The 24861-nt window shown below is 36.7% G+C and overlaps 2 long non-coding RNA genes across 2 annotated transcripts; both read right to left on the minus strand.

The window, feature by feature from the left end:
* Window positions 1-1100: 1100 nt before the first annotated feature.
* On the minus strand, window positions 1101-3338 carry LOC126726759 (uncharacterized). Its single transcript, XR_007656060.1, has 2 exons — window positions 3007-3338; window positions 1101-1598 (listed from the first exon to the last, which is right to left on the minus strand). It is a non-coding gene; the product is annotated as an uncharacterized LOC126726759 (long non-coding RNA).
* A 3088-nt stretch (window positions 3339-6426) lies between these two features.
* LOC126726760 (uncharacterized) lies at window positions 6427-12440 on the minus strand. The gene is made up of 3 exons (XR_007656061.1): window positions 12094-12440; window positions 11786-11889; window positions 6427-9924 (listed from the first exon to the last, which is right to left on the minus strand). It is a non-coding gene; the product is annotated as an uncharacterized LOC126726760 (long non-coding RNA).
* Between the last annotated feature and the right edge of the window lie 12421 nt (window positions 12441-24861).

Consider the following 24861-nt stretch of genomic DNA (forward strand, 5'->3'; position numbering starts at 1 on the left):
ATTTGTAAATTGGTGGTCTAAAAGTTCAAGGTGTTTTATACACTAATTGAACATTCAAGATGTTCTAAGTTTAATCGTTGTCTCCTTTACTCTACTCTACATTTAAAATCTCACATGTTGAGTCTCTCCCTATTAGAAGGAAGTTTGAGCCCATGTGTGAGGTGTAATGTTATTATGTAGTTAAATAATTAAATTAGTTCTCCTAATAGTTTAGGCTTTTTGGAGAATCGGTAATTTAACAATATATTTATGATTACTCAGTTACTAGGGCTAGTGAGTAAATCTCACATTGGGAAATAAGTGTGAGTTAAAAGAGGTTTAAAGCCTGTGCTGTATATTCAAGAGTTAGGTCCTTTTGGATATACACCACTGTAAGTTTCTTTAAAACCTTCCCTCCTCTCCTCATGTGTGTGTTAAAAATATTTAGTATTCTAAAAAAAAAAAAAAGTTATTAGGTCTAAGACTAAACGAGAATAAAAAATACAATCAATAATCAAATTAATGATTAAGATATTATATAAACTAGCTTATAACTTGTGCTTATGCACATAAACATTGAACTATAATAGAAAAAAAAAATTTTGAATAATTGTGTCAATATTTTTGAGGTTATTAAATTATTATTATTATTATTTTATTCTTGAAAAAGTACTGATTAATAATAATAATAATAATAATATTGTTGTTGTTAATATTTGTAAAACAAATATGGTAATTTATATTGTATTTTGGCCATTCTAGTAGCTAGGCTAGTCATGAAGTTTGCATGGTGTAGTGTGGGTATCCAAAGGTCAATATTTTCAATCTGCTGCTAATATACAAATCTATGTATGCGAAAATAAAAGAAACGCAAATTGGCTACCATACTAATCTATTTATTCCAAAATAAAAGAAACACACAACAAATCAAAGCCAATGGATCTTACTCCATAGACTTCTTCACTCCAAGAAGATTAGAACGATGTACTTCGTTTGGTTCTTTTACTCCTTTTCGGGTTTGTCTTTGGAGTCTAAAATAAAGATATATATATATATATATATATATATATATATTTTGGGGTGCTAAAACTCTCAAATAAAAATTTTAATGCAACAGAGTGTGTGAATAAACACATCCTTCAAATATACAAAATCTTCTATCACTTCTTCAGCAATACATTGAAAAAAAATTTGTCAGCCCATTACAACAATATATTTATTTGAAATATAACAATGGAAAATGCTCTAGAGCTGCAACAATAACTCTGACGAATTGCAAATTGAGTCAACTTCTTAGCTACAACATTAACAGATTGGTAGCACAATAGATATCCCAGGAATGAAAGGAACATATAAGGACTTTTATCTCAGCAAAAATATGTCCCACAGCATCATTAAGGAAAAAAAGAAGAAGAAGAAGAGAAGAATAAGAAGAAGAAGAGAGCACAAACATGAAGTACCTACATATATCTTTTGGTCTAGGAAAAAAAAAGAATAGTTGTTTCTCTCTTAAAGGACAAGAACTCTGACCCAACACAACAAACATTCTCACACCTCACTTCTTGCTGCTCCTGATTTTGAAGTTCAGGCTTATTCCTATCTGCAACCACTGATTTTTCCTGAAAATACAACCACTTCAAAGTTCAAACTATCAAACTATCCCATCCAAGAGTATATACAAAATTAAGATATCGATAATAATAGCCATCAAAAGCCAGTAATACCATTAATGATTCCAACTTCATTATTAAAATTCTTTTCATTTCAACATTAAATCGAGCCAAGGTTTGAATATCCTATGGTGTTTTCTCATGAAATCTCATGCATAGAAGCCTTTAGTGCTTGCTTTTGGTTTGAGCAGCTTGTGAGAAATTGAAAAACATGAACCTTCTTAGTTCTTAGACCGTTGACCCAAAAATTTGTGTTAGTTTTTTGAATCAATAGAATTAATCCAAGAACAAACATTTGCAGAAGCACATGCTATGCAACAGGATTACCCAATACCGCTTAATTGCAAATATTAAAGTGATGTGTACATACAAATCGATAGATGTCATTTAAAAAAAAAAAAAAAAAAAAAAAAAAAAAAGATTGCAAAGAAAAAGGTAAACCTTGGAAGAGAATTCAAAATCCGTATAGGGTTTTGCAATGTTGTTCCTCCCGCAAGAAGAAGCTTATGAAGAATGATATATAGAATAGGTTGAATAGAATGAGATTCTCTAAACAACTCAAGTTATTTTTTTTCACAAAGTTCTGGTAGAATTGTGAGTAACGTAAAAATGAAAACATTAAAAGCTCTAATAAAAAGCATATCGACAACCAATCATATAATTGACCTCTTTTTTTGAGATAAAAGATAGAAATTTTATTAGATAAAGTATGAGAAATAATACATAAGAACCCTGTAAAATCAATACAGGGGAACCAGACCTATTCTCCAGAAACAAACAATTATACAGAAAACATACAATTTTGCAGAAACAAACAATTATGCGGAAAACATTACTATGTAGAAAAATTAGAACCCTTGGACATACAATACCAAATAGAAACATAAGTACAAAAACAAATCACTGAGCAACTACTAGCCTCTGTTACTCCAACAGAAAACCAATTGCTCTATCAAGAATAACCTTTGGGTGGGTTTTTTTAAGACAATAAACAGTTTAAAAAACCTCACTTCTTTGGCAACATAGTATTTTATGACAATCTCCTGTGAACAAAGAAAAAATTTACACCAAATAAGAACATATATAGTAAAAAATAGATGGCCTTTGTTAAGAAAGTTAAAAAAGCCTCACTTTGTTGGCAACGGAGTTTCCCAGTTTTATGACAATCCCCTATTAACATAACAAATTACACCAAACACACATATGGTCATTTTCTTGCAACTAAATAAGAATTAAGCAAAGCCAGAGGAAAGAAAGGAGTAAGCAAGCCTTAGGAATGCCTTGAACGCATTTTGTAGATCATAAATCAGGACCATTAAAACTGTGAAGAAAAATAAAATGGGAAGAGAATGAGAACCTCTTGCCACATAAGATACAGAAATACCCAAAAGCATGCATCATTAATCTCGAGAGATCCCTTTCAAATTCCATAGTATCCATTGAAAAAGCGAGGGGAGCTGTATATTTAGGAATCAGAACCGGTGTGGTAAGATGTACCATTAGTTGTGTAAGAGTGGAATTTCGATTTCTTGATCTGCTTTTGATTCTAGAATTTTGGTTTTCTGAGTTGAGGAAAAACAGTTGGATTTGGGGAAGTGAATGGGTGAGCTTTTATCGATATTTTCATATTCCAAAAAAAACGTAGATCCGTTGAAGGGAAAGTGAACTGTGGCTCTTATTTATTTTTTATGTTTTCACAAGAAACCATGGCTATTATATAAATATATATATATATTGTAAGGTTGAATTTATTCAACCATCTAATTGGCTTTATTCCGTGCCAAATTTGCTTGTAATTCAGCATTTAGTAACCCTGTATTTAGGTGGGATTGTTGTAAGGGTAGTGAGTGAGATAGAGTGAAGTTTGCTCAAGAGTGTGCAAGAAAACAGAGTGTCGCGGCTGGGACTCGCGGGTGGACTCGCGGCTTCAACCCGCCAGAAGATGCACACGTGCCAAGCATGCTGGAAGATGAACAGTCATGCTAGCTGGAGCACTACAGGACAAAACAGGACAACTGGCCATACGGTTAACTCGCGACTGGATCTCGCGACTTGGTCAAGCCGCGAGGTCAAGCCGCGAGCCACCCCTGTTTTGGAAAAACCTAACGTTTCACATTCCTCTTCACTCTAGTATAAATACCCTTTTAACCCACGATTGAAAGAGAGCTTCCAGAGAGAATTTTGAGAGAGAAACCCTAAAGAAAAACCAGATTGTTTCACCCACAATCTATACCTTAGAGTCTCTTCAAATTCCCTTACTCTCTTCCTCTCCATTGTCAAATCCTTGAGAGGCATTATACCAAACCTGGTTCTCACCATTATCATCTCTGTGAGACAGTCGTTTGGAGTTCTGGGAAGCAGTTAGGAAGGAGCCAATCTTCATTGGTTGATGCTACGGTGTAGTAGCGGAATCCGGGAAGCTAGAAAAGAAAAAGGTTCGGCGCAACCTCGTTGGAGCAAGAAGCTTGGAGGGCTTAGGTGCACTGGGTAGATTAGGCTTGGAGGGTCTATTGCTGTCCTTGTATCCCAACTGTATTTTCTAGTGGATTGATTACCGCTTGGAGGGCGGCGGAGAGGTTTTTCGCCGAGGACTTCGGTTTCCTCTTCGATAACACGTCGCGTGTTGTCTTTGTGTTTGCATCTTCCTTCCTCTCTATCTTTGCCTTTATATTATCTGCTGTGGATTTTATTCTGTTATGGCTTAGATAGTATTTAACCTATTTCACATTATTGCATATGTTAAGTTTCCGCACACTTGTTGTTTGACATATTGCTTGTGTTGGTTAAGTTAATTTTTGGGGGTCTAAACGTTCAAAAGTGTATTGGTACATGTTTTTGAACTTTCATATATATATATATATATATTTTTTTTTTTTTTTTGAGAAAGAACTGTGGCTATTATTTGATAGGAAAGAAAAAGTGATTTAATGAGAATGATCACCTATAAAATGATAATTATAACGTAGTCCCTACATCAATTTAGAGAAAATTAGACTTCAATTTCAAATTTTAATTGAATACCTGTAAGAATAATTATAGTGTGGTCTTCACATAAATTTAGATAAATGGCGCCAAATTAAACTCTAATTTAAAATTCTAATTGGACTTAAGCTCTCTCTCTCTCTCTCTCTCTCTCTCTCTCTCTCTCTCTCTCTCTCTCTCTCTCTCTCTCTCTCTCTCTCTCTCTCTCTCTATATATATATATATATATATATATACCCAGGATTTTAAGCTAACGAGGCCAGAGTATAAAGAAAAAAAAAATCCAAATAAGCATTCATGTAATTTTAAAAAAAAATTAAAAATACACAAAATCGTTGTTTCTAAATACATTAAGATGCAATTATTTACCAACAAAAATAAAAATAAAAACAAAATTTGTTTTTTTTTTAGTACTAGGCTAGGTAGGATTTCATTTTGTTGAAATTAGAGAATTCATAGTGGTACTGCTATGTATTGTATTTTATTTTTTAAATGAAGGAAGAATAATCTTAATAAAATATTGTATTTTATTTTTAATAACATGCTACTGTCAATTGGTATTTATATCAGTTTACTGTATAGTTTCTTCAATAACACATGATTTTTTGGCTCTTTGGTGGTAATATATATATATATATATATATTGGCAAAAATACAATCACAATTGTGAATGTTTTTATTGTTTTTATTAAGTTTTTGGGTTAGGTAGTTGCTATTTGGGTGAGTCTTGCTAGTCTTATTGAGGAAAATGGAGACATAAAGTTTTGGAAGGGGACCAACTACAAAAATAAAATATATAATAACTAAAATAAAAAATAAAAATAAAAAAAGGACTTAGGGGGGCTCGGGCCCCCTTGGGCCCTTCCTGGATCCATCCCTATATATATATATATATATATATATAGGGTTGTATTACCCAATAACTTGTTAATAAATTTACTTTTTGACAATTCCACTGTTGGATTACATGTTTTAAACATGCATGCCAAATTTCATATCAATCGGATGTTATTTACCATTTGATCCATAAACTCATCTTTTATACATTATTTTAAACTACAAAAACTCGAATTTATACAATTAATAGATGACATGACTATTGATCTTTGATCACCTTGAAATTTTACAAGTATGGAGAATATACAAAGATAATGTAATCCAACGGTTGATTTGTCAAAATTCACTTCCAATTAAAAAATATTGTTTGGTGTAACATTACTTAGAGTTACACTAGGTGTAACTTAAACTTAACCCTTTATATATATATATATATTCATCTTCAAGCAAGAATAAATTTCCATGAGTCATGCCCAATGATAAAACTTTAATTTATTAGGCTGTTTTGGGGTGTATATATAATCAATAAAATGTCAACACTGTTAAGTGGATTTATGGTGTTATCCTCTTTTTTTTACCCTCCAAACTATAACACATTCATAGTAGTATATAGCAAGATACACTACAAGAAATTTGATAATTTTCAATGGTTGAAACCATTGAAAAAAGTACTAAAAACCATCGAAAAAAGTATGTTTGATGGTTAAAATGATTGTCGAGACTGGTCACAAAAATCTATGTCGAGAATACTTTTCTACGGCCTATGCAACCATTGAAAAAAATGTTACACATTTATCAACTATTAATAAACATCGAAGTGATATTGCTTATTACTTTTAACCACATACACTCAACCGTTGATAAATGGTATCTTGAGATTAGTTTCAACAGTTTGTAAACGTTGAAATAAGTTTTTTTAAATTAAAAAAATAAATAAATTTGGATGCACTCTTTCACATTGATCAAAAATTTAATAACCTAAAGCAAAATATAAATACATACACAATTGCATTAATACCATCAATATAAAAGGTTGCAAATATTAGAATGGCAATTATAGTAATTCAAAATAAATATAGAATTTTTTTAATTTATAATTTTTTTAAATGTATTTTTTTAGTTACCAACTCGTGAGCCACCACTTTCACTTGTTCCAAACTCTTCTCTTACAATAGCTCCATTGTTTCTAGAACTTCCAGCTGACTCTTCTCTTGGAATAGCTCCATAATTTCTAGCACTTCCAGCTGATTCTTCTCTTGCAATAGCTCCATAATTTCTAGCACTTCCAACAGCCTTTTCTCTTGCAATAGCTCCATTGTTTTTAGCACTTCCAACTGACTCTTCTCTTAGAATAACTCCATGATTTCTAGCACTTCTAGCCAACTCTTCTCTTGGAATAGCTCCATAATTTCTAGCACTTCCAGCCAACTCTTCTCTTGTAATAGCTCCATTAATTGTTTCTAACTCTAGCCATATGTAGATTTTGACCTCTTCTCATTGAATATGCTTCCACAGCAATCTAACAAGAATGAAGCATGACAACCCTGCAAAATGAGAAATTATATAGTCCTCATGGTGGACTACATCACTTGTCCATCATTCTACTAAAAGACTCACTTGTTTAAAATTGCTGAGTTAGCAATTAAAAAAAATTTCTGATTCAGCAATTTTAAACAAGTGAGAGTCCTTTAATGAAATGGTGGACCACGTCACTTGTCCACCATGAAGACCTTATAATTTCTCTTGCAATATAAACAACTTGTGTGAACCATACCATACTAAGCCATCATGATATATAATAGAGTTCTTAGAGCATTCTCATCAAGAGTGTCAAATGCCAAATATTTGGCATTTGGCACACCAAACATCAAAAACAGACCCTCATGAGGTGTGCCAAATGCCAAAAAATTTGGCACACCGCTACAGTACCGTCTCAAATATGAGACGGTACAGACATCAATGCTATAATTTTTTTTCTTATTTTATTCACTTTTCTCTCTCCTCTCTGATCTCCGTTGCTCCTATTTCTTTCTCACTTTCATTTTTTTATCTCACTCTCTTCCTTTCTTCGTCTGCAACAGCCATCACCACCACACTCTGCAACTTTCATACAGAGACTGAGATCTAACCCGATTCATACCGACGAGGCCGAGATCGGGCGAAAACTTTGGTTTGCTCTCACTAATCCGTAGATCTCTCTCTCTCTCTCTCTCCACACCTCGCCGATCTCTCTCTCTCTCTCTTTTGGTGGTTGTGGTAGTATTTCTAATGGTGGTTGGTTGTTTTGATTGTTGGTGGTTGGCCGATTTTGGTTGAAGGTGGTGGGTTGATTGGGTTGTGGATGTGAGGTTTGGGATGGTCTCAGATCGGGTTGTGGGTGTGAGATTGGGTTATGGGTGTGAGATTTGTGGCTGTGGATGGGTCTCACCAGTGCCGCTACCGATATTGGTTGTGCTGGGTTTTTTTTTTTTTTTTTTTTTTTTTTTTTTTTTTTTTTGTGGGCAGCATTGGTGGATGTGGGTTTGTGCCGGTGGTAGCTGTCGGTGTTGTTACAGTAGTGGTTCTTGGTGGTTGTTGTTGCGGCAGTTGTGCCGTTGTTGGTGGTGGTGTTGTTGATGATGATGATTTTGATGATGATGATGGTGGTGGTGGTGGTGGTGGTGGTGGTGGTGGTGGGAGGGGTTAATATATTATTTTAATATGTTGTAAATATTATTTTAATGTATAGAATTAAAGGATAGAACATCTGATAAATGGTATGTTGTAAAATGATGTGTTAAAATGATAAAGTAGGTTTTTGGTGTATCAAAATAATATTTTTTATGAGAGAGCTGGTGAGAATGCTCTTATGAAAGTAAATGCATCGGTAATGTAAACAGCGCCTGCAATAACTATTCATTGAAGGCTTCATTTTCTTGCTAATTGAACTGCTAAAATAAATATATAGCTCATGTCCATTCACGAAACTACTAATATTTTAATACATGAGGCCCACTGATTTAAATCTAATCAAATTGCAATAAATTGAATATCCCTAACCAAATTTATATGTACAGAATTTTCCATTAGGCATCCTTCATAAATAAATAAATGAGGCATCGAGTTACTATTACAGGTATGGCAATGAGCCAATGAGTACAAGTAATTAACAAAAAAGAAAATGTTTAACTGAACATAATATAATATTGACTAACTCTTACAACCAGGTGTGTGCAAGTCCAACGCATGGGCACAACTAACAACAACTACAAGGCCAAGACCACGATGCAAAATGGCTGCAATATATCCCTTTTTTTATTCCTTCCCTATCTAAAAGTGCCATGATAGCAGCCTAAAGCAAACTCAGGCTCTTCACAGTTTGTAATGCCCACTATTTTATTCATGCTTTTTTTAAAAAAAATATTTATGCACTAATTATGCAATACTTCCTTCCCCCAAAAACTTCTATTAAGTGCAATATATCCTAAGAATGAATCATTCAAACTAGTGGCTGTATTGGACACATGAACTTCCACTATTTTTTAGCTTATTTTCTTCTAATATTTTAAAATTCGACCACACTATCAACCTCATTCACAATCCACATTTTATAAAATTATTGCAGACCAATCCAAACCACAATTAGATGAGCTTTCTTTTCAAAACAATTAGATGATTTTTTTTTTTTTATAATTTTTTTACAGAAATATACAGTGTTAAAACAAAATCATTACATATGGATCATGCTTACTTTGTTTTCAGAGAAACCTATTACTATAAGTCTCAAAGCTATATTCCCTTTACATATGGATTGTTATTTTTTATGTCTAGACTTGCACAGACCAGGTTGAAGGATAGTAAATGTTTTCTACTTCCAGTCAAGGAGTCTAGCAATGAGAAATACATCAACTTAACGCATCAGCTAGGAAATATCAATTTAAAAACATATGGCTTTATCAAAAGTTATTCTATAGTTGAGGAAGTGCTATCATTGACTTCCTCATCACATCATGATGGGTAAGTTATCTAAATCAGAGTTGCCTAATGTGTAACACTACTCCTCCTATGAGTAGTCTGCAATTAAAGGAGATATTGAAGCCAAAATAGAAGAATTGAAAAACAAACCTAAACTCAAAAGCGTTTTGCATTTACATGAAGTAGGTTCTTATTATACTCAGACAATACAAACAAGAAACCATGACCATAATAACAACAATGCACTAATATATTATCAAATCCACCACAACACAAGTTACAGATCCACAAATAGCAAAATTGCAATCACAAATTATGACTACAAATCAAAAAAACATTTTCAGATTTAGCAAAAGACCCAATACACCAAAACACAAATATATAGATACTACATACCCCTTGGATTCTCTTGCCAGTGACAGGGCACTTGGGTCCACTTGCCCTCTTCTTAGTGGTTTGATACACTAACTTCCCAGCTTAAAAATCCACACAAAAATACAACCTATATCAAAAATACAAACTTAGACCTTAAAAATCCACAAACAAACACAAACCTATATCAAAATAATCAAACTAAAACACCATTTTCTAAACAAAAACAAAAAGCCAATATAAAAATTTGAGATTTTTAAGCCAAATTCAATGGTTTTTACCAAGCGTTTTGACGACCCCTAATAAGTGCACTACAAACTAGTAAGTTCGTTTTTCACCTTGATGATGTTTCCACCCTAAGTTTTTCTGATGAATTAGTGATATTATTGATCAACAAATCAAACTAGAAATATAAACACCAATTCTCAGTAGGGGAAACCTGATACTCCAACAGCACAGGGTCAGAAAATAAAGAAAGAAATGTTCCACTTACTACATAAGACCCTATAGCAATGTGAATTGGTCACTGCTTTGCAACTACCTGCACACAACCTCACATAATCTTTGATCTGTTGCATTAAAGCCTCCTCTAACAAGATTCTTCCATTAAACACTGTAGCATTTCTCTAAATCCAAACATGATACATTGATGCAGCCCAATCTAGTTTACAAAGAGAGATTTGAACCCTCTTTTCTGCTGATTAGTTATGGGGAATTATTAAGAACTTCAGCCCAGGTGAACGTAACTTGGTTCACACCACACAAACGCAGTAGCTAAGACCAAATTTTGCATGCAAATGAACCCTCAAATAGCAAATGGTCACGGCTCTCCAACATGTATCTGCAATACACACATAGCATATCTCCATCATAACCCTTTTTGACAAGCCTTTCCGACTTGAAAATCTGATGATGTCTAGTGATGTGCAAATCTACTTCAGATGGAGTGTAAAGTGACAATGGAGTAAAGTGGTGTCTCATATGCATAAATCCACTTGATACAAACAGAGTGAATTAATTGGTTAGTATTATTGTCACTAATAGCCCTCTTAAAATTATGGGTGATTGAATATGCTATTACATCAAAAAAGGCATGCTTAGTGTCTTTCTACCAAGAAAGCACGGACGCGGCTGGGAGGGTGCCGCACCTAAGTTCGATGCGACCCTATGCGGGACCCGGTGTCCGACGTGGCCCTATGCGGGACCCGGTGCCGCGTCTAAGCCTTTTTTTTTTCCTCAGATTCGCATCGACTCGGCTCAATTCACGCCGAAGCGGCTCGATTCGCACCGAATCAGCTTTGATTAGCACCGAACCGAGCTGATTCAGCCAGAATCGGGCTATATCGGCCATATCGGGTCATTTCGGTTGGCGACCGAAACGGCCGATACGGCCGAAACAGGCCGAAATCAACCTTGAATCTAGCCGGAATAGCCAAAATTCTCACCTCAAAGGCATAGTAATGTGTTTCTTGCCTTCTTCTTTCTTTGTTTTGTGAATCAAGCATAGTAATGTGTTTTTTAAGAATATTTTAATAGTAAAAATATATAGAAAATATAAATAAAAATATTTTTAATAATTTTTTAATCGCCGAGTCCCACTGCACCCACACCCTACCCTTTCAAAAATTGCCGAGTCTCGCACCCGGACCCACACCCGAGTCCCGAAACGCACCCGTGCTTCATAGCTTTCTACCCTATTAATTATTTTATTTTGGGCTAGTGGTGAAAAGTTTAATCACTTGTCTTTCTGCCCTACTATTTACCATGATATTTTACATTCTTTAAGGGGATTGAATCTGCTATTACATCAAAAAGGCATGCTTAGTGTCCACTATAGAAGAATTTATTCTAAAACCATACACAGGACAATAATAATTCATAGTGGTGAGGTCATAGCTACTTCGATTCATCACAAATTTGGTCAAAAATAAAAAACTGACGAATTGAAAATTAGAACCACATTAAGTATGAAGCTCAGCTAAAGAACTTACCAAGCACTTGTAATTTGAACTCACAAATGTTCTAGCTTTCAATCCCACAGATAGTGAAATTTGAACTCTCCTTGACCATTCATTGAAATGAACTCCCAATGCACCTGTAATCGCATTGAAAGCATGCAACACACAAAACCACAAATTCAGTTTTGACATAGCATTTCAAATTCAGGAACAAAAACAATGAAAGTTCAAAATCTTCCAAGCAAATAACAGAATATGGCCAAAATTCGAGTCTAAGAAAAAACAAACCGATCATAAATAAGTTTTTGAAACAATGAAATGGAGACAAATAGAAAAAATACCTAATCAGAGGGAGAATAATAGAAAATTTGAGTCAAGAATCTGTTTGGTTGCCTAGAAAATAATAGGAAAATTGACCGCTAAGACCTATGAGAGAGCAAGAGCAAGAGAGAGGGAGCGATTGAATTTTGTTTGGTTGCCTAGAAAATAACAGGAAAATTGACCGCCAAGATCTATGAGAGAATGAGAGTGAGAGCGAGATATAGAGCGACATAGAGGGAGCGATTGGATTCTGTTTGGTTGCCTAGAAAATAACTGGAAAATTGACTGCCAAGACCAATGTGAGAGAGAGAGAGAGAGAGAGAGAGAGAGAGAGAGAGAGAGAGAGAGAGAGAGAGAGAGAGAGAGCGAGTGAGAGCGAAAGAGAGGGAGAAATTGTGGGATAAAAATATTTAATAGTAAAATATCTATATAAGCTGCTTTTTTATTTTCAACATTTATAACCCGTTGATTAAAATATTTAATTTCTTTTTTTCAACATTCATCCAATTGTTGATATAAATTATCCCTATATACTCAGTTGGCATGTGAATTTCTCACCACTAATTTACCACTTATTTCAACAGTTATGCCAATTGTGTTCTATAAAAAAAAAAAAAAAAAAAAAAAAAAGTTAAGCCAATTGTGAAAATACATATGTGAATTTCTTACCACTTATTTCAACAGTTATGCCAACTGCGGAAATACATATGTGAATTTTCAACAATTGAGTGCAAATGTAGAAACTAAAAGCTTTTATCAACATTTTTTAATGACTGTGGATACAGATATGTTGAAAAAGCTCATGTTTGTTGTAGTGATGTACCTCGACATCATATTTTTGTTTGAAGAATCACACAAGAATTTGCACATGATGATGCCATAAATATCACTAGTGAGCCACACGATTTTCACATGCTCGTATCGATACCTGCACAACAAAGAAAGAAGACCTAACAGAGAGCACTAGTGTGGTGCCGGCCGAATACCCTCCGAAGGTCAAGTTAGAACTATTCTCACAACTCTAGAGTGCTAGAGAAGGGTAAATTATGCGTACCTTGATTTGTGAGGGTATTGGGGCTTTTATAGTAGTAGAAGGTTGACATCTTTTCCTTGGTGTAGAAGTCTTTTCCTTATAGGAATCCTCTTGAATAGTCCCAAGCGTGATGGACAAGACATTTCCTTATAGAGAAGATCTTCATTAATGCGCATATCTTCTAGAATCCTATTTGTGCTAGGATTCCATTTACCTTGGGATTCTATGGTGGCTACGTGTGTGTCGCAAGTATTTCCCATTAGGGTTTCTGGTTGCCACGTGGGTGCTCGATCCATCCCTGTTGCATCTGTTTATGTTAGGACATATGTGTTTCACTTGTTAAGAACATATGTCATGATTTTATGTAATTAGCTTATCCTTTGACAAAGCGCACTTTACTTGTATTTGGGTAGATTTAGGATGTTTTAAATACTTCAAGAAACCTTGTTTCAAGATCAAGTATTGAAACTTTCAAGTCTGTTCAAGAAAACAAGTTCAGAGTACAAAATCATCAAAGCTCGACAGCTGCATCTATCGAGCGTAAGGAAGCTGTTCTTCATTCGGTGTGCTCAACACCTTCTCGACAGCTGCTCGACACCTGCTATCTGTCGAGGTTTAAGATTTTCAGAATTTCAATATGATTTTCTTAGGATCCATGAATGTATCTTTAAGCTTTCTTTTCTCCTAACCCTAAGCATATAAAAGGATTAGTTTAAGGGCCGTCAAAGTGTTCACAAGTTGCGCAAGTTTTGAGAAAATTTTGTTCAAGCAAATTGTAACTGAAGATGAAGTTCTTGCCCTAGTTCATCTCTTTCTCTTAAAGAAGTTGCTGTGTATGTGCATCGTAGGGTTTTGTGACCAAGCATCTTCTTGATCTTCATCGTTTGGATGAACTAAAGAACTTTGCAACCAACATCCTTCTTAGTTGGTGATTGAAGTCGCGTACTGGGATCCGCGCAATTGGTTAGTCACGTACTGAGAGTCGTGCATCTGAAAGGGGAACTGTCACTATAGAACAAGTCCAATTGGGTATTGGGGTAAAAGTTCAACTGTAGGTTGGTAAGGTACTTAGATTCCCTTACTTGTAACCGCTTGTTATGATAATAAGTGGAGTTTCGGGAGTGGTGACCTGAAAATTACCCGGTGGGGTTTTTACCGTTAGGTTTTCCCCATTCGTAAACAAATCACCATGTTATTTATTTTCCGCTGCATTATTAGTTTATTGGTGATTTGTTTGTGCTACCACGCGTTTGCATGATAAATTGATTAATTAATAACTTGGCTAATTAATTAATTAATTACTATCACAAAGGGTCATTTAGTTTGTGGCCTATCAAGTGGTATCAGAGCAGGCACACTCTGATTAAGGTTTAATCTTTACTATGTTGATCCATTGACCTCTGTTGTCATGACTGTAACCAGCTTGAAGAGATCTATGTTTTCAAATACATCTTATTTTTCTAATCTCTTTCTGATTGAGTGTTTCAGAAAAAACAAGTCTAAAAGTTATTTGAATTCTCTTATGATGACTATTGAAAAAGATCTTAGTTTGGCTAAGAAGAAGCTAGACTGTCTCAGAATGAAAATGTGTAAAGGAGTTCATCTGAGAAGAGTAAACATTAAAGGCTTAGCTCGAAAAAGGCAGATGAGAGAAAGCACCATTCCCACTGATCTACCATCTAAACATGAAGTGTGTTTTATGATGAAATCTGCATTTAAAGTTATGGACACATGTTTGTGGTACCTCGACAACGGTTGCTCAAGACATATGACTGGAGACAGATCTCTCTTTAAGACCTTCAAGTCTAAAAAGGGTGGCAATGTCACTTTCGGTGATGGGAGCAAATCTCAAATTAAAGGAAAGGGAATTATTTCTCTACCTGAACTGCCAGACATTGCAAATGTCCTCTATGTTGAGGGTCTAAGGGTGAACCTGTTAAGCATAAGTCAGATATGTGATCAAGACTTCATGGTGCTATTCTCAAAGGGAAAATGTCTTGTCATGGATGAGTCTGGAAAGAACCTTATAAGTGGTGTTCGCACTTTAGACAACTATTATGGATTGGTTTCTGATGCTGATATTGTGTGCAACAGCATTCGTTTGACAAATGAAGATTTATGGCATCAACGAATGGGACATGCTAGTTACAAACATCTTTCTATTGTATCTAGGCATGAATCAGTCTTGGGAATACCGAAACTTAGTAGAATGAACAATGTGGTTTGTGAACCATGTCAACTTGGGAAACAGAGAAAAGCTAAGCATCTAAGCACTCAGACATCAACTACATCTAGGCCATTGGAGCTTCTGCATTTGGATCTTATGGGTCCAACTAGAACTGAGTCTCTTGGTAGTAAGAGATACATCATGGTTGTGGTAGATGACTTCACCAGATACACTTGGGTCATTCTCTTACGATCCAAGTTTGATGCTCCTGAGCACATTGAAGCCTTATGCACAAGATTGCAGAATGAGAAGAACCTGAAGATTGATCGAATTCGAAGTGACCATGGTAAAGAATTCGAAAACTCATATATGGAGTCCTTTTGCCAGAGATCAGGCATATTTCAAGAATTCTTTGCTCCTATTACTCTTCAGCAAAATGGTGTGGTAGAAAGAAAGAACAGAGTTATTCAGGAGATGGCCAGAGCCATGTTATATAACAAGGATTTGGCCAGAAACTTTTGGGGGGAAGCTGTTAACACTGCTTGTCATACAGTTAATAGAGTGTACTTCAGACCCAGTACCAAGAAGACTCCATATGAGTTATGGAAAGGAAGGAAGCCGAATGTGAAGTACTTTAGGATCTTTGGAAGCACCTGTTTCATCCTCAAGGATAGAGAGAATGTGGGAAAATTTGACTCTAGGAGTGATGAAGGTATATTTTTGGGCTACTCCTCCATAAACAAGGCTTATCGAGTATACAACAAGAGAACTATAAAGGTAATGGAGATAGTGAATGTTGTTATTGATGAGTCTTCAGACTCTAGTTCTCAGAAAGGTATTGAGGAGTTACCTAAAGAAATTCTTCCTCCTGAGCCTAATGAAGTTCAAGAACTTATTGAACAAGAACCTGCATCTCCAAGTACTCCTAGTACTCCCAGTACTCCCAATGTTTTGGAAGCTTCTGTAGACATACCCACTTCACTAGATTCTGAGTCTCATGAAGAGAAAAGACCTTCATCCAGGGTTAAATTAAATCATCCTCTAGAAGATATTGTGGGAAATATAAATGAACTCACATTAAGGAAACGAACTGTTGATAAATGTGTTGCTAACTTTGTGTCTTATTCTTGTTATTTATCACAGGTTGAACCCACAAAAGTTGAGGAAGCACTTCAGGATGAAAGTTGGGTTGAAACAATGCATGATGAACTTCTTCAGTTTTAGAGGAATGATGTTAGGACCTTGGTACCTAGACTAGAGGGTGAACACATCATTGGTACAAAGTGGATATTCCGCAACAAGACTGATGAGGAGGGTAATGTGATCCAGAACAAGGCTCAACTTGTAGCTCAAGGATACTCGCTAACTATGATGAAACATTTACTCTGGTTTCCCGTATGGGGTCCATCAGAATTCTCCTTGCACTGGCTTGTCAATTAAAGTTCAAGCTTTATCAGATGGATGTGAAGACTGCTTTCGTAAATGGATTGCTCAAAGAAGACATTTATATGGAGCAACCAAAAGGGTTTATTCATCCACACTTTCCAGATCATGTACTGTACCTCAAGAAGGCACTCTATGGGTTAAAGCAAGCCCCTAGAGCTTGGTATAATCAGCTTACACAATACTTGGTGTCACATGGGTTCACAAGAGGAAAGGCTGATCAGACTCTTTTCATCAAAAGAGAAGATAGCGAGCTAATAGTTTCCCAAGTCTATGTTGATGACATCATCTTTGGATCGACTAAGGATGAACTTGCTCATGATTTCTCAAAACTCATGCAGGCAGAGTTCGAGATAAGCATGATTGGAGAGCTGACTCACTTCCTTGGGTTGCAGATTCGTCAACAAGATTCAGATATATTTCTATCTCAATCTAAATATGCTAAGAATCTTGTGAAAAAATTTGGTTTGGAATCTGCTAGTTCTGTTAGAACCCTTATGAGCCCAAATGTTAAACTCATTGTTGACTTGTTAGGTAGAAGTGTTGATCCTTCTTTATATAGAAGCATGATAGGTAGTCTTCTTTACCTTACTGCTAGTAGACCTGACATTAGTTACAATGTTGGAGTATGTGCTAGATATCAGGCTAATTCCAAAGAGTCCCATATGACTGCTTTAAAGAGAATCATAAAGTATGTCAAAACCACTGCTGAGTTTGGTGTGTGGTACAGCAAGGACACAAGTGATGTCCTAGCTAAGTACTCTGATACTGATTGGGATGGGAATGCTGATGATAGAAAGAGTACTTCAGGGGTTTGTTTCTATATGGGTAATAATCTTGTCTCTTGGATGAGTAAAAAGCAGAACTCCATCTCATTATCCACTGTAGAAGCTGAGTACATTGCTGCTGGTAGCTGTTGCACCCAACTCCTGTGGATGCAAAAACTCCTCCATGATTATGGTATTTGTCAAGAACATCTCACTATCTATTGTGACAATACCAGTGCCATTAATATTTCTAAGAATCTAGTTCAACATTCTAGAACCAAACACATAGAGAGCTTGTCGAAGATGGTACTCTCACTCTTGAGTTTATTCACATCGATGATCAGAAGGCTAACCTGTTTACCAAACCTCTTGACAGTAAATGCTTCGAATTCCTTCGTCAAAACATTGGTGTTATCTCCATGGGATGATCTTCCTCTCTTTTTCCTTCTTCCTCATGCATCCGTATCTAGTTTTTATGCTTTGATTGTTTATCATGTTTTTGTTTGGTTTTTTTTTTTTTTTTTTTTTTTTTTTTTTTTTTTTTTTTTTTTTTTTTCAGTTTTTGCTTGTTTTGTTTTTTATTTATTTAAAAATTAAAAAAAAAATTGAAAAATCAGAAAATACAAAAACAGTGTGTGTTTTGTGTATTTTGGTACTTATATACCTTGGATGGCCATTGAAACAAAGTCTTCTAAACTTTGTATCATTTGTAGCTTAGATAAGCATCTCTATGCACAACTAAGCAAGTGAGCTTTATGGCTCGTGTTTGTGATGAGTACAATTAAGTTGTCTCTTAAACTTAACACGCATATCACACTTTTTGACGGGAAGGACCAAAAAAATCCTGAGAGAAATGCATAAATAACCATCTCATCACTGTTGCCCACTAATCATAATTTGACACCTGTATGCTTCGGCATAGCAAAAGTGCAGTGTCAATGACATTTGTGTGCTTAGGCATAGCAAAATTAGAATGTCAAATATCATTGGGTATTTCTTTTCTTTCTCTAATATGCCCATGCATGATATACTTAAAAGAAAAATATGCAAAGAATCAAAAGCAAAAAGATCAAAATGCTTTAAACATGATTGCAAGCGTGTATTCTAGGAGATGTGGGAGTTATAGAATGTACCTTAAAGGTGATAGTCCCTATCATACAGTTATGATTGTGTGTAAGTGAAAGTGATTTTCTCATTTCTCAAATCGTCATAACATGCATACACTTATGCAATTTTGTGATATTTTTCACACACAACACACAATATTCTTTGCTATTCTTGATACATGTGCAAGTACAATGTGATTTGGCCATCACAAGATTTTACATGTATTAATGTATACTTACTAAACTGTCTAAGCCTTGTTTTTGAAATATAAAATTGGTTAGACTTGTTTAGTGTGTGTGTGTGTGTGTTTTTGAAGATCCATGTGCGTAAATTTTCATTTGAGAGATGTTTTTGAGAGATTAATATGTTGATTGGATCGTTGGTTGAGTTGCATGTTGGATTGCATTCATGTCTGTGTTTTTCACATCTTGAAAAACCGTTTTTAAAAGCTGGCTCGACACCTCCTCGATACCTCCTCGATAGTTGGCTATCTGTCGAGCTTCCTAAAGCTTTTTCTTATCACAATCTCGCCTACACCTCGATACCTGGTGGATCTATTGAGATTGGGTCTGTATGCTCGACAGCTTCTCGATACCTGGTGGATCGATCGAGCTTCTGTTCTTAATTCTGGTGTGTTGATCCTCGATACCTTCTCGACACCTCAATTGTCGATGAGCGTTTCCTCGACACCTCCTCGATAGATCGCTCAATACTTCTCAATACCTGCATCTGTCGAGATTTACTAGCTTTCATATATAAAGCCTCTACGCGATCTGCTTCTCATTTCCACTGATCTCTCTCTCGGTACTTCTCTGTTTCTCTCCCAAAAACACTCCAATATCACTCCTATCTTGGTTCTCAAGGATTTTACAAGGTTTTTCAAGTTTTTCTTCACTTGGTAAGCTTCTAATCCTTTCTCATTCATGCATTTCATGTTTTGAAACCTAGGATTTGGGGTTTTTGAAAACTTTTGGGGTTTTTCAAAATTGATGAGATTTCATTGAAATTTTGGGTTGGGTTTTCACTTAAATGTGTTTAAAACCTCATACATTGCATCACATTAGCATTATAATGGTATTGCCATGCGTTTAGATGTGTGCTATATGTTTGCGTGCTGATAGGTTTGGATTGGGCTGAGCCCATGATGCAATTTCCTTTGCATGTCACATGTTCATGCATTTCCCATGCATACATACTTCTTTTCAACATATTTGATATATTTGAAAATGTTTGGGACTTTTCTGATTGTCATTCTTTCTCTCCCTCTCTGTTAGTTTATGTTAGTCGTGTCTATGGCACCTAAGCGTAATCCACTCTAGCCCGGAACCCTCTTCGTTCTGGTGCTTCTTCTTCGTCTGATCCAACCCTATCTCATATCCGGTTCCGTGATGATGATTCCTTTAAGGCATTTTTGGAGAAATTTTCTAGATGAGGCATTCATTCGGAATGCCAAGTCATCTTGACGGATTTTGCAGACATCGACCTTCCCTCTGTCATTCACAGTAGGGGATGGGAGTCACTGTGTGACGTCCCGGTCACCTGTCCTCTCGTGCTTATCCAGGAGTTCTACTCCAACATGCACGGGATTGATCGGTCAGTACCTCTTTTCTTCACTCGCGTTCAGGGTACGCGCATTCCTATCACACCGCAGTTGGTTGCGGATGTGCTTCGGGTCCCTAGGATAGAGTTTCTTGACTATCCTAGTTGTGAGCATTTGAGGACTGTGTCCAGGGATGAGCTCATGTCTGCTTTTTGTGAGCCCCCCTCTTCTTGGGGTAAGCGTCTTTTTACACCATGTCGACCTTTTGCTAAAGGTCCTAGATTCATGAATATGGTGATGACTTTTGTTTTGGATCCCCTCTCTTACTATAACTCCATCATAGAGCCTCGTGCTCGATTTTTGTTGTCTCTTCTTGAGCATCTTACCATAAACTTCCCTTCTCATTTCATTCTGTCTATTATAGATGTTCATCTAGATTCGGCATCCCGTGATAAGCTTATCTTTCCTTCCGCTATCACGAGGATTCTACGCCATTTTTCCGTTCCGTTTCCCTCTTCCGACCACTTTACCGTCATGTGTGCCATAGATTACGCTACCGTTAAACGTAGCGAGGCCCAGCTTCGGTCGCGGCAGTCGGATTCAGCAGCTCCTTCCTCCCGTTCCGCTCCATCCCGTTCGGCTCCATCCACATCGGCTCCTCCTTCTTCTTCGGGTGATGTGTCTCTAGGAGATATCATGGCGCAGCTGCAGCGCATGAATGCTCGCCTCGATACACTCTCTACAAAGTTGTATCAGGTGAATGTTTGTGTCGGTCGCATTGCACAATGACAGGCGTCTATGGGTGGCTTTGCTGCTGAGGCTACTCCTTCACCACCTTCTCCCGTGTCTTCTACTTCTGAGGATGAGGATGATGATGATGATGGTGATGACAATGATGCTTCCGATGATGCTGATGGAGATGCTAGCTCTACCGATGAGATGTTTACTTGACACTCTTACCCTTTGTTATTCGTGACAAAAAGGGGGAGTAGTTTTGGTATGAAAGTAGTCCATCTTAGGGGGAGAGTTAATATAGGACCATTTTGATAGGGGGAGTGTTGATACTTTTTGAGGGATGTAGTGAGGATAGTATGTATCTTTTCTTTTCTTTCTTTTAGATACATTACTCTTGTACATGAGGTCTTGTGACCATTTATAGACATACATTGTACTTATCTCTTTCTTTATATTGATGTATGTTTTTCTTTCACCTACCTCTTCATGTGTTGTTTCTTTTCTCTCTTTATACACATGTTTCTTATACTTGTATGCAATCTATTATTTCTGTGTCATACAAAAATGCCTTGATGAGTTTTTTTTTAAAGTGTTTCAGAGATATAGGTTGTCAAAGTCTACTTGTCATAAACTCTCTTCTTGCAAAGTTTTTCAAGAGTTTGTGCTAGGATAGATTTTATTGTATTCAACAATGAATATGAGTTGAGTGATTTATGACTTCTCTCATATGTTCATTTGTTTGTTGTGGTTTTGTCACGAATTGTCAAAGGGAGAGATTGTTAGGACATATGTGTTTCACTTGTTAAGAACATATGTCATGATTTTATGTAATTGGCTTATCCTTTTACAAAACGCACTTTACTTGTATTTGGGTAGATTTAGGATGTTTTAAATACTTCAAGAAACCTTGTTTCAAGATCAAGTATTGAAACTTTTAAGTATGTTCAAGAAAACAAGTTCAAAGTGCAAAATCATTAAAGCTCGACAGCTGCATCTATCGAGCTTAAGGAAGCTGTTCTTCATTCGGTGTGCTTGACACCTTCTCGACAGCTGCTCGACACCTACTATCTGTCGAGGTTTAAGATTTTCAGAATTTCAATATGATTTTCTTGGGATCCATGAATGTGTCTTTGGGCTTTCTTTTCTCCTAACCCTAGACATATAAAATGATTAGTTTAAGGGCCGTCAAAGTGTTCACAAGTTGCGCAAGTTTTGAGCAAACTTTGTTCAAGCAAATTGTAACCGGAGATGAAGTTCTTGCCCTAGTTCATCTCTTTCTCTTGAAGAAGTTGCTGTGTATGTGCATTGTAGGGTTTTATGACCAAGCATCTTCTTGATCTTCATCGTTTGGATGAACTGAAGAACTTTGCAACCAACAACCTTCTTAGTTGGTGATTAAAGTCGCGTACTGGGATCTGTGCAATTGGTTAGTCACGTACTGGGAGTCGTGCATCTGAAAGGGGAACTGTCACTATAGAACAAGTCCAATTGGGTATTGGGGTAAGGGTTCAACTGTAGGTTGGTAAGATACTTAGATTCCCTTACTTGTAATCGCTTGTTGTTATAATAGTGGAGTTTCAGGAGTGGTGACCTGAAAATCACCCGGTGGGGTTTTAACCGTTAGGTTTTCCCCTAACGTAAACAAATCACCGTGTTATTTATTTTTCGCTGCATTATTAGTTTACTGGTGATTTGTTTGTGCTACCACGCGTTTACATGATAAATTGATTAATTAATAACTTGGCTAATTAATTAATTAATTACTATCACAAGGGGTTATTCAGTTTGTGACCTATCAGTTTATGTAGAATCCGTCCATAACAGACCTTGCACAAGTTGGGCCCGTCCTTTATCGGCCCATGGATGTGGAACCGTCAGGCCCATTTCATGGAGATCTGTCAACCTAGATTTTTACCCTCTTCAGTTGTCCCTTCACCCTATGGGTCCATCATCTTTGAGTGGAAGGACTAGTGGGGTGACGGTTCAAGGTTCAGGGGATGACGATTCAAAGGCCTATGGGTCGACGGTTTCAATACGGATGCCGTGAACTGTGCCCACCCTTGACAGGTTGTCTGGAAGCCATTTATGACGCATGACACATGTCTTTCTTTCATTGGATATTATCTCGGATCAAAGCGTCGCTTCATCTTCTGTGCACTTCCTCTATGTCAGTTTTTAGACCCCTTATGCATAACAGCGGAAAATAAATAAGACAATGATATGATCACCCAGGAAAACCAAATCAGTAAAAAACTTGGGGAAGATTTAACCTAACTATCCTCAAGGTAAAAAGCAAATCCACTAGAAAGAATCGAAGTTCATACAAAAGGACTTACAAGCACCCCCACTTGACTTCCTAATGCTACCAACCAGTAGAACTTACTGACACGACCACGTGCAAGCTCCGAATCCACGGACTCATTCTTTCTTTAGCCTTTGCAAAACACAAACACCCCCGTTTGTGACTTTGAGATCCCACTCAAAGGTTTAGCAACACAAACTCTCCTGTTTGTGACTTCAAGACCACCCTTGAAGGTTTAGATCATCAACACCTTTGATGACAAGAGAAGGCAACAACTTCTACAATACCGGATCTTGAGATTCTTCAAGGAATAGCACCGGTAGAAAACATAAGAGAGCTTTTTAGAAACAAAACCCTAAATACAAAAGAGGCACACTCTTTTCTCTCTGAAAAGCCACATATAAACGTGCTTAGGGTTTCCTTTATATACTGGGAGAAGTAGATTAGAAACCCTAATCCTAAATGGGCTTGAACTGCTGTTTGGGTTTAATTGAAATTCTACAGATACGACTTTCGATCGGTCGAGCCTGTCTTTCGATCGATCGAACCAGACAGATTATGAAATCTTCTTCCTGCAGCTTGTATGTTCATGAATCTTGACTTGAATCATCTTGAGCATTGTCTAATAAAACCTATAGACTCTAAGATCTATAACTAGACAAGTTTGTGTTCACGATTTGCCAATTGTTCTAAACATTTAGAACCTAACACTCTAAATATCACACTCTTCTTTTCTCATTTCTTTACTTTCCACTGAAACACACTGCCAGAGCACTTCCATCAACCTTGTCAGAGACCACTCCGTTTAGTTGTTGTATCCGTCATCAACGCCCTTCTTCCGTTCACTCACTAACTTGGTAAGTACTCTTTTTTCACAAATCTCTTTTACCTTCAGATATACTCTTTTTTATTTTCCTGGACTTTATACCCCCGTCAACCCTTCTAGACCTGTCAGAGTCTTAGGTTTTGTCGTCACGTGTAGGCAATATCTAGTGCGTCAAGTAACCAGTCAGTTGTCTATGACAGGGTGGATTACGAGGAAGTATACCCGTCAGGTCACAAAGACCAAGAGAGTCCAAGCGAAGAGAGGAGTCCATCCGCCTCTCCCTCGTCCTCAACAAATAAGGATATGGAGATGGCTGGCCCAGAGAAGGTTTTTGATGACGGCGAGGAACAACCAATAAAGTCCGTTGTAGGTGCTAATGGACTTAGGGAGTTCATCATGCTATCGGAGTGGACGGTGAATGATTTTAGGTGCACCATCAAGGAGAAACACTTCAACACTCTTAGGGCCAATTACCAAATTCCAAATAACATCCCCATCCGTTTACCCTATAAGTCAGAGAAATGCTACTATGAAGGGCTAGAAGGTGTCGAGGTGTATGAACAGATGCTGAAGGCAGGACTTAGGTTTCCACTAAACTCCCTTCACCGTGAGCTTCTCAAATACCTGAGCCTGTCCGTTAACCAAGTATCTCCAAACGCCTGGAGGGTCTTTGTAGCAATAGAGGTCCCATACGGTGCTATGTCAAATGGTACTAGGAGGCTGACGGTGCGGGAATTCCTTCACTGTTACCGTCCAAATGAAATAGACAAATCAAAGGGGGATATATAGTTTTGTGCCTAGGAGTCCATTGTTGAAGGTTATATTTGAAACCCCAGACTCCAATAGGGACTGGAAGAGCTGTTATTTC

Source organism: Quercus robur, chromosome 5, assembly GCF_932294415.1.
Source record: "Quercus robur chromosome 5, dhQueRobu3.1, whole genome shotgun sequence".
NCBI lineage: Eukaryota > Viridiplantae > Streptophyta > Magnoliopsida > Fagales > Fagaceae > Quercus > Quercus robur.